This window comes from Podarcis bocagei, assembly GCF_964188305.1.
Source record: "Podarcis bocagei genome assembly, chromosome: 3".
Taxonomy (NCBI): domain Eukaryota; kingdom Metazoa; phylum Chordata; class Lepidosauria; order Squamata; family Lacertidae; genus Podarcis; species Podarcis bocagei.
In genome coordinates this window covers 14,861,276-14,872,224 of record NC_138127.1, presented here as the reverse complement: position 1 = coordinate 14,872,224, position 10,949 = coordinate 14,861,276, and the positions used below count along the sequence as shown (strand labels likewise).

General features: G+C 42.1%; 1 long non-coding RNA gene across 1 annotated transcript in view; it reads left to right on the top strand.

The window, feature by feature from the left end:
* The window catches only part of LOC308584476, a 28,389-nt gene that overhangs the window by 2,479 nt on the left and 14,961 nt on the right, over positions 1–10,949 (top strand). Inside the window, exon 3 of the long non-coding RNA XR_014006811.1 lies at positions 1,854–1,931. This is a non-coding gene — a long non-coding RNA (uncharacterized lncRNA). The remainder of the gene's footprint in view (positions 1–1,853; positions 1,932–10,949) is intronic.

Below are 10,949 nucleotides of genomic sequence, written 5' to 3'. Positions count from 1 at the left end.
CATTAAATCCTTAATTTCATCTGTGTTGGTTTCATTACATGGCCAGAAACTTTTATTTTATTACATGGCCAGAAACTTTAGATACGCTCAAAAGTTACATCCGGGTCTGAGGGTGAACACCAGGAAGAGTAGACTTAACATACAAAATCGGTCTTAGGGCAGGAAAATATTGAGAACCCTTGAATTTAAAATAAAAAACTTTATTTTATGCAGTTTTGACGTCATTTGCCAGTAGGTGGCAGCAGTGCTACATGCAGTACTTATTTCTGTCTGCTCCTTGCTTAGCTATGGGCTACATTTTTGGAATCACAAACATGTTTTCCCACGGTTCATATCTTCAGCCAGATAAGCTCACCAATGATGGGAGATGAGAAGGCAAGAGCTTTAACATAGCTGAAGAAGTTCAATTTTGGGTGATTCCAGATGGGTGTTTTTATCATAGAATCATAGAATTGTAGGGTTGGATGGGACACTATGGGATGCGAGTGGTGCTGTGGTCTAAACTACTGAGCCTCTTGGGTTTGCCGATCAGAAGGTCGGCGGTTTGAATCCTTGCGATGGGGTGACCTCCTGCTGCTCTGTCCCAGCTCCTGCCAACCTAGCAGTTCGAAAGCACGTCAAAGTGCAAGTAGATAAATAGGTACTGCTCCGGCGGGAAGGTAAATGGTGTTTCCATGTGCTCTGGCTTCCCTCACGGTGTCCTGTTGCACCAGAAGTGGTTTAGTCATGCTGCCCCCATGACCCGGAAACCTGTCTGTGGACAAACGCTGGCTCTCTCGGCCTGAAAAGTGAGATGAGCATTGCAACCCCATAGTTGCTTTTGATGGACTTAACTGTTTGACTGGACTTAATTCTTTATCTTTTACCTGTGGGTCCTCTAATCCAACTCCCTGCAAAGTCAGATGGCTTTATCTTACACATACAATTTTTTTTGGCAGCATCTACATGACACTGTTGTCATTAAAGTGCCACTTTGTATTTTCTCCCATTTTATCCTTTCAGGATGTAAATCAATAATGATGCCTCCAGACAACCTGTTTATTGAGCATTTATTCTGATTGGTTTGTAGGGAGATAAACTGACATTTCATTTCACTTTTAATTTGTATACCGCTTTTCTACATTACTATATGCAAGGTGGTTTATAAGCTGAAGAAACAAGACAGCAAAGTTAACACACGTAATTACAAAAAAGTCACAATAGCCACCCCCTACAAAAACACATTTTAAAAGGGCATAGTTTTAAATTTATATCAAATAAATCAACATTCAATAATCCATTAAAATATAATAGTAAAAAGTAAAATTAAATATCTGCAAATTATTAAACAGTTTACACTTATCAATGATAATAAAGAATTAGTAAACTATAATCAATAAAAATAACAGCAAGTCACAGTGCATAAAATAACACAAAAAATTCAAAACCATGTAAATAGATCAAACTGAGAAACAAGGGCACACAACTTACAAAATTATTATTATTATTTATGTCCCTGTACTCCTCTCTTCCCAGCTGTTTCTGCTGTTCTCAAAGTAATGGCATGAGAAAGGTTCCTAGGCCTGGAGGGTGGGGCAAGGCAGGTGGAAAAAGCCATTGCCTGACGAGCAGCAGAAAGTCTCTCCCCTCACAGTTCTTCCTCTGGAGCAGCTCCTTCAGGGCTGGAGGGCAAATGTTATCCTACACTTTCCAGTGATTTTGAGGGAATGGAGCTACAAAGGAGGAGGAGGAGGAAGTAAAGTCTGTTGTGTAAGTGGAATGGCAACATTGGCTCTATGTTGGAAGTTTCATTGTGAGGTATTATCAGTATGCTAATGACACCTGCTTCTTTTTCTCTTTTTCATTAAATACAGATGAAGCTGTGGAAATTCTGAATTGTCTGTGATCAGCATGGAGACCAGAAAACAGAAGCTCAATCCAGACCAGATAAGGTAGAGGTTCTGTGGGTTGGTGGTTCATCTAGTATTCAACCTGTTTTTGGATGACTTTGCACACCGCCTGTTACCTTCAGCCTTATCTACAGAAACTAGTGGGTTTTTCTGCAGCATAAAATATCTTTCAGAGGTCTGCATAGAACAGGTCCTTTTAGATAGAGATAGACTAGTCCCAGTTATCTATGCCATGGCAAATCTTGTTCAGATTATTACAATGTGTTGCACTTGGGACAACGTGCTGTACTTAGGACTATTGCTAAGGACCCTTTATTAACTACAATTTGTGCAAAACACAGTAGCAAGTGTACAGGGCATATCTCACCTGTTCTCAGGTCAGGGAGCTGCACACTGGTTTCTGGTCCACTATTCAATAAGCAAAGTAACCGTATACAAAAAACTCTTGCCAGGTTCGTCCCAGAAAACTGCGAAGAGATAAAATAGCTAAGGTGACACCTTTCAAGGGACCAATTTTCTGCATCTGTAATGGCATATAAATTGAACTAGCGTTACATCAATAAAAGCTGACCCACTGAAAGAGATGTGTGATATTATCTGAATTTCTAGCTTGGCTCATCACCTCTACAAACCAGAATGGGAAAATACTCTGATTCCAAACAAATAAAATGAACAGAAGCCTAGGAAACTATCTAGTTCAGTATTGTCTGAACTGAATAGCAGTAGCTTTCCTTTATTTTAGGCAAAAGCCTTTCCCAGCCCACCCTAGAGATGCTTGGGATTGAGCCTGTGATCTCTGGAATATAAAGCACCCTACCAGTGAACTATAGCTGCTCCCTAAACCACTGTGAGAAACAAGACTGTAAAATGCTACTTTTCAGATGGCCTTTGAGACCTAAACCAAACGCAAAACAAGACTGTCTTACAAAATGTCCCTTACACTTCAGCATGTCAGAATGCAGGGGGTAGATTCAGAGGACCGCTTGAACTCTCATAACTCAGAGCTGCGTAGAGGGAGAAAGAATAAAATGTATTGGCTCTCATCCTTAGGGCACCAGCATGCCTGTTCATAGCAGCCGTGTGTCCGTGTGTGTCGGACTTTTAGAAAACAATGCAAGATTATCCAAATCCCCAGATAATCTGTAGAATGAATGTGGAGTCCACAGTAGGATTTCTAGATGCACAGCTGAATCCTAATATTAAAGCAGAAATCCTTTCAGTCCTGGGTAAGAGCACCATCTCCTACTAGAGTTCATTGGAAGCTGCTGTTTCAAATGGAAGGTCCAGTTCACTGAATGTGATGTAGTAAACTAGGGGCAGCCAGTGTGGTGCCCTTCAGATGCTGCTCACATCAGTCCCAGTCCAATGATGAGGTGAGTTGTAGTCAGAGCTGTAGGAAGGTCAGGCGGTATCTGGTGCAGAAAATTTATTGTCACCCCCCCACATTGATTTTTTTTTTTTTTGCCTACAAAAATGGTTTTACGTTATTTCATATGTTCTTACAAAGGAATGTGGATTCTGGGCCTCTGATAATAAGTAGGCAACTATGGACAGATACTTAAATCTACAGGATGGATTGTGTTTTGGCTTGTGCTATTTTATTTACATTTATTGTTTATTTATTTAATAAAATTTATTTTTTAAAAAAACCTGCAAAGTGGTTTACAAAAAAAAACAAAACAAAACAAAAACCACAGCAGTAAAATCAAGAAAAATCAACTGTGTGCAGAGGGTGGGGCAAAGGCAAGGCAAGGCCTAATCTTCACATAGGCCGACTTTCCAGGACCCGGGAAGCCCAGTGGAGGGTAGGGCAGTAGGGTGATTCATAAAAAACTTTTTTTTAAAAAGATGCCTGCTCCAAAGGTCTTATCTTACTAAACTAGGGATTATATAGCTATATCTGAAATTTCATGCATATCAGTTAAGATCTTGACCCTGCTCCACTGAATTATAATTTCAGCCTTCACGACATAGGAAAACGGCCAAGTAAACAGCTATTTTCGTGGAGGAGGGTCAAGATATTAACTGATATGCATGAAATTTCAGATATAGCTATATAATCCCTAGTGTAGTAAGATAAGACCTTCGGAGCAGGCATTTAAAAAAAAAATTTTTATGAACTGCCCTAGTAGGGCAGTAATTGTTCCTTGATAATTTGTCACCCCCCTCCATGATGGCACCTGGGGCAGACCACCCACCCCCTTTCCTACGCCTCTGGTTGTAGTTCAGCAACATCTGGAAGGCACCATGTCAGCCAACCCTGTAGTAAACAGTAGCATAAAGTGCATACATGGGAGATGACAATTAGGCTCTAAATCTTTTAAGATTCCAGCCTAAACCTAAGGCATTGAAAGTATGTTCATTAAACATTTCAAGTGATTCATATGTTGTTTGCCAACTGCTTGTCTGGAGACTGTTCCATCCATCTGTAAACGTGATTCTGTGAGAAAGAAAGAAAATTGCATTCATGCAGAAACACACAGGATGCAACGATCCCATTAATATGCAATGTATATACCATCCTGTGTTTGGTAAAGGTGAAAGCTGTTTGCTGGGGTTTTTTTTTAGGGGGGTGGTTGCATATAAAAATTGCAGAAGGTAAGTTGTGTGCTCCATTGTTCCACAGTCTCACACGGAAGCCTTAGCTTTGTCCTAAGCAAAATACTGGAGTGCACATTCCATAGCTCTGCATCAGAGCTAATGGATAATATTCAGACATCTTACTTTTTTATGTGTGTGTTGTGTTTTTATTGTGGTCCCCTCCAGATGTTGTCATCCCTGACGATTGGCCATACTGGCTATGGCTGATGAAAACAAGAACATCTGGAAAGCACCCTATTGGTTACTCCAGTATTAGAAGGTTCAAACTGAAGCGTCTCACTCATATCCCTAAACCCCTTTCTTGCCCTTTCTTGATGTACTAACAATCTTGCTAGTCTGTCCAGGTACACACTGAGCCAGGCAGAAAAGTCTGTTCTTTGTGGGGCCTTTCCGTCTGCCTCACTAACTCCACACATATGCAACAGGAAAAAGAATTGTTCATGGGTACATCAAAGTGTTCATATTTAGTATGTCAGAAAGAAGGCTTGGCCAGCATTTTACTCCCTGGAATTTTTGAGATGGGGTTACACACATCATATATAAAAATGTTTTTACAGAAGTGAGCATTCAATCATAGGACCTCCCACCTGTGCTCTGAATGGTTTAGCGCTGCCTTTGACAACCTGGTGGTTTGGACTACAACTCTCATCTGCCACAGCCTACACAGCTGGAGCTGATGGGAGCTGTAGTACAAAAGAGCTGAAGGCAAAGAGTGGTTCAATACAATGAAGAAGACTATGTGCTATTTGTTCACATTTGCAAAAACAAAAAACAAAAAAGTCACTTCTTACTGAAGGCACTGTGAAGAGGTGGTTAAAGTTAGTGGTTTACTAAAGTGAAAGAACAGCAAGAAGAGCAGAGACCCAGTTGCAATGTTTGAATTGTCTGGCAGGGCTAGAAATGGCGTACATGTGTGCGTGCTTACACAGGCCCCGAGTAAACGTAAAGCTCTGAGCAAGCACTATACAGCCCACTGACCAGTGAAATGCAATCAGCACTGGAGCAAAAAGCATTCATTATTTAACCATGTATAATGACACTATGCTGCTACATAGCAAGGAATTAAGTATATATTCTGGAGTATTTGGCTAGGGTACATGGAACAAGAGTATTTAAATATATACATTTCAACCAGATAATATATATCTTACTCTTATAAAAGGATGCTAGCTGGCACTACGTTAAGATGTGTATTTCAAGTTGAATAGCAGTCTGGTTACCACAATTTGTTACGGACTAGAAGGACCTTTGGTCTGATCTTAGAACATGAAATCTCTCCATTCCCAGACCTATATTGGAGCCAGGATTATATGTGTCCTTTTCACTTGTATCTGGCCTCAAATGTTGCCCTGCAGAAGACCTATTGTAGCATGATGAGCAAAGGTGGCTACTGAATGAGCTTTTGGTTGGAAGAGTTCAGGAAAAAACCATCTAAATGATACATTATGCATTGTGTATTTTATAGATGCGTACAATGAATATTTTAAAATCCATAGTATCCAGGCATTTGGGCATGGATGAACACATACAGGGCTCCTGTGCTGAATCATTCATGGAGCTTTTTGCATCGTTGACCCATAAGTTCCATAGAGTTGCACCCACTGCACTGAAGGCACTTGTGTTTCTGGTCTTGAGGGACCACTCACAGTCCTCTCCCTAATTCAGGGATTGATCTGGGGCATACGAGTAAGGTGTTCCTTAAGGTATTCAGGGCTTAAGATATTCTGGACTAGTACAAAAACTTTGAACCTAGTCTGGTAGCAGATGGGAAGGTCTTTTAACACTGATGTAATGTGTTGGAGGCAATCTGTTACCATCACCGGTCTAGTTGCAGTGTTCTGCACTAGCTAAAGCTCTGGACCAGACCCAAGGACAGCCCAACAAAGAACACATTGCAGTAATCCAGTTGAGGTTATTGATGCATAGACTACAATGGTCAGGTTGTCCTTGTGTCCTATTTTATAGGGGATAATTCTCTATTTGAAAAGCTCCTCTGCTTGAAGAGCTGTCCAGGCCAAGTCTTAAGGAACTATAAAAACAGTGAGGAATAGGGGCCTAGAAGTTGCACATCAACAGTTAGCACCTAAACACCAGGCCGAGTAGATTTACAGATCAGCTGATCACTGTCTTGCCCAGTATGCAGTGAATTATATTTCTGTTTTAATTAGAGTATTTCTCCTTCAATTTGCTGCTATGCACAAACATCAGCATATGCAAATCTGAATCCACCTTTGCCCCCCTTTTTTGTATTGTATTTCCCTTTTTTGGGTGATGTGTTAATGGTCACACTATTTTGGGCTCCTGGACTTGGCTACCTCAACCAGTCATCTTATTCTTAGTAATATCATGTACAAAACAAATATTCTATTAGTGAACCATGCAGCATTGCATAGGACAGATCTGCAGAGAGAAACTTGCCTGGTGGTCTAAGGCAAATAAGTATTGCTGAGCTTGGAAGATTTTGTTAATTAAAGAGATGTAAGGCCACCAATGCAGGTGCATTTCAAATTTTAGCGGCACCCTGTGCAAGGCCAAAATTCAGGGCCCCCTGCCTCTCGCCTTCTGTTCTGCATATGCACTATGTCATAGTTGTGATGCCCTGCAGCGTGTCCCTTGGCTTGGGAACCTGTTGTGCTGCCCTAACTCTACCTCTGACCAAAGCATCACAGTTCATATATGATTATAATTTACTGCATTGGCAGTAAATCTAGATAACATTTTAGTAAGCCGGTAACTTTTATAGGCCTATTTGCAATGTTAGCATTGGTAGATTTTGTATGATATGCACTTAATTTAATTTAATGGATTTCACAATATTGGCTATAATCTGACACTAGTTGATGTTGCAGAGGGTACGGGGTTGACTCTCCTTACGTCATGGGGTGTGTGTGTGTGCCCAAAGTCTGTAGCCTTTAAAGAGACTGTGGACCCAGAGGTGCATGACATCTACCACTAAGTTGCAAATAACCCCTTAGAATCATAGGATTGTAGAGTTGGAAGGGACCCCAAGGGTCATCTACTCCAACCCCTTGCAATGCAGGAATCTCAACTAAAGCATCCTTGACAGATGGCCATCCAACCTCTGCTTAAAACCTCCAAGGAAAGAGATTCCACAGCCTCCCAAGAGACCATTCCATTGTCAAACAGCTCTTACTGTTAGAAAGCCTTTCCTGCTGTTTTGTTGGAATCTCATTTCTTGTAACTTTGAGTCCTACCCTCCAGAGCAGGGGAAAACAAACTTATTCCCTCTTCCATAGGACAGCCCTTGAGATATGTGAAGATGGCTATCATATCTCCTGTCAGTCTCCTCTTTTCCAGGCTAAACATATCAAGCTCCTTCAATCATTCCTCATAAAGCTTGGTTTCTTGGAGGAAATGGATTATCTAGTCTCATTCCATTCTGGTTTCAGGCTTGGGTTTGTGACAGAAACAGGTCCTAACTGAGGACCTTATGTGGAAGAAAGACTGTGACTCTATTGATTTTCCTAGTTCTCTCTGAAGATTTAGATATGGTTGACCATGGTATCTTACTGGACAGACTCTGCAGGATGGGAGTTGGGAGCACAGCCTGCCTCTAGGATCTGTTCTAGAAAGTGGCACAGCAAGTGATTAAATGCTGAGGCAAATGCATACAAAATATAGCATCAGGCTGTGGGCTGACTTTGTTGGATGCGGCCAGAGGAAGCTACAAGCTTTTGCTATTTTAACTGGCAAAGCTTCTGTAATCAAGACCCTGTATGCTAAAAAGTACCAGGGCACTTATGGGTGAGCCTTCTCTTTGGGCAGACAGTCCTAATTACTTAGTATGTTCTGGTTGTTCCCAAACACGCTGTGCCTTCTGGGCCGTTATATGGTAATATTATCTGTTTATCTATGACTGTAGGCTGGTTCACACTTGGTGACTCAGGGATGATGAATGTGTGACCCAGCTCAGTTGTAAAACATTGTACTTGAGGCAAAATGAAGATTCTTTCTGTTGCTTTTGTTCTAAGATGGCTGATTCATTCATTCTCTCTTTCACACACAAACACACACACATCACACAATACTGCAGCCATCTGGACATGAATGAGTAAATCAGACTCTAAAGACCTGATTTGTAGTAGTTTATTCAGTGGTGCCCACCATTTTCCTAAAACAAGCTTACTTTCCTACATAGCCCACTATTTGGGGAAAACAGCAGGCTAAAACAGCATTTCCCAAACTTGGGTCTCCACCTGTTTTTGGACTGCAGTTCCCATCAACCCTGACTACTGATCCTGCTAGCTAGAACAGGACCCTGTGCTGGGATGAATAGCCCACAATTTGATAAACGACTGGTGCGACGCTAGTAAGAATAATCCTAGTGAAAAACCCTAACCCTGAACAAACTGTATGTCCACACATCTCATTAGTTTTCCATGGTATATAATGTTGGGACCATGGCCTATTTATGCTTCCTGGCCGAGACATTTATCCAATTATGTATGCTCAGAGTACAGCCAGGTGAGCAGTTTCATCTAAATATACAGTATGCTGCATCTCCCATGTATTTCCGACATCTTTTCTTATGAACAGTAGCTTTTATATCAACCAAAAACATTTGCCCGCAGGTGGTCCTCCTGTTCAATGCCAATATTTGCACAGGGAGCACTATGTCAATTGTTCCATCTGCACAAGTTTTCAGCTTGCCAGATGGAACAAGCCCTTCTCTTCCCCCTGTTCTGGGAAGTCTCCCTACCCCCTGAGGAAATTGGGGTCGGGTACCGAATGGGAAGTCCCATTGCCCCAGCCTAAGTCTTTGTGTGGGCTTCCACTAGCAGGACTATCTAGCTGATTCCTGCCCTCAGCATCACTCCCAAGAATAGAGAGAATAGGTTGACCTTGGAATATGAAGGATGGAGGAGAGTACTACGAAGTTACCTACAAAATCTGTCATCTCTTCTGCCTGTGGGAAATTGTATTGATTTATGCAGAGATTTTATTGTGGTGAGTTTTGTTCATACAACTTCAGTGGTTGCATCTCTTGGATTTCCAACTGCACTGTGTGGGAGATGAGGCAAAACAACAAATAAGTCTTCCTAGTTCTAATAATAATAATAATAATAATAATAATAATAATAATAATAATAATAATAATAATAATAATAATAATTTATTTATACCCCGCCCATCTGGCTGAGTTTCCCCAGCCACTCTGGGCGGCTCCCAATCAGTGTTAAAAACAGTACAGCGTTACATATTAAAAACTTCCCTGAACAGGGCTGCCTTAAGATGTCTTCTGAATGTCAGGTAATTATTTATCTCTTTGACATCTGATGGGAGGGCGTTCCACAGGGCGGGCGCCACTACCGAGAAGGCCCTCTGTCTGGTTCCCTGTAGCCTCACTTCTCGCAATGAGGGAACCGCCAGAAGGCCCTCGGCGCTGGATCTCAGTGTCCGGGCTGAACGATGGGGGTGGAGACGCTCCTTCAGGTATACAGGACCGAGGCCGTTTAGGGCTTTAAAGGTCAGCACCAACACTTTGAATCGTGCTCGGAAACGTACTGGGAGCCAATGCAGATCTCTCAGAACCGGTGTTATGTGGTCCCGGCGGCCACTCCCAGTCACCAGTCTAGCTGCCGCATTCTGGATTAATTGCAGTTTCCGGGTCACCTTCAAAGGTAGCCCCACGTAGAGCGCGTTGCAGTAGTCCAAGCATGAGATAACTAGAGCATGAACCACTCTGGCGAGACAGTTCGCGGGCAGGTAGGGTCTTAGCCTGGTAGACAGCTGCCCTGGACACAGAGTTAATCTGCGCCTCCATGGACAGCTGTGAGTCCAAAATGACTCCCAGGCTGCGCACCTGGTCCTTCAGGGGCACAGTTACCCCATTCAAGACCAGGGAATCCCCCACACCAACCCGCTCCCTGTCCCCCAAAAACAGTACTTCTGTCTTGTCAGGATTCAACCTCAATCTGTTAGCCGCCATCCATTCTTCCTAGTTCACTGGCATTACTAGCAGCTTTGTTTTTCCTTTTAACCCCTTTGCTGTTATTTGCACATTTGCAGCAACTCAGAGGCATGTTGTTAGATTTTTTTCAACTAGACATTAGTGCCTGTTTAAAAATGTGTACCCTTTTTGCTCAAACGGTCTCCAAACAGCTTACAACAGATTATAAACAAATACAATGCAAACAGTGTTTGAAACTTCCATTGTTCTAGACACATTTTGTGACAGGGAATTTCATTGGCACGAGCCACTTCTGAGCAGTTTCTGTCTGTGCCTGCACATGGAAGCTGCTATATAGGCAGACCAGTTGTCTGCACTAAATGTGTCTGACAGCAGCTGAGAATGTGATTGCTGTTTCCATCTTTTGCATAATGTATGTACAGAGTTTTCTGTCAGCGTCGCGTGGATAGGTTCTCTATTCATTTATTTTTTGTTGGCTCTGTGGGAAATTGGGGAGCCCAGAAAATGGTTGGTTGCATTTGGTTGGT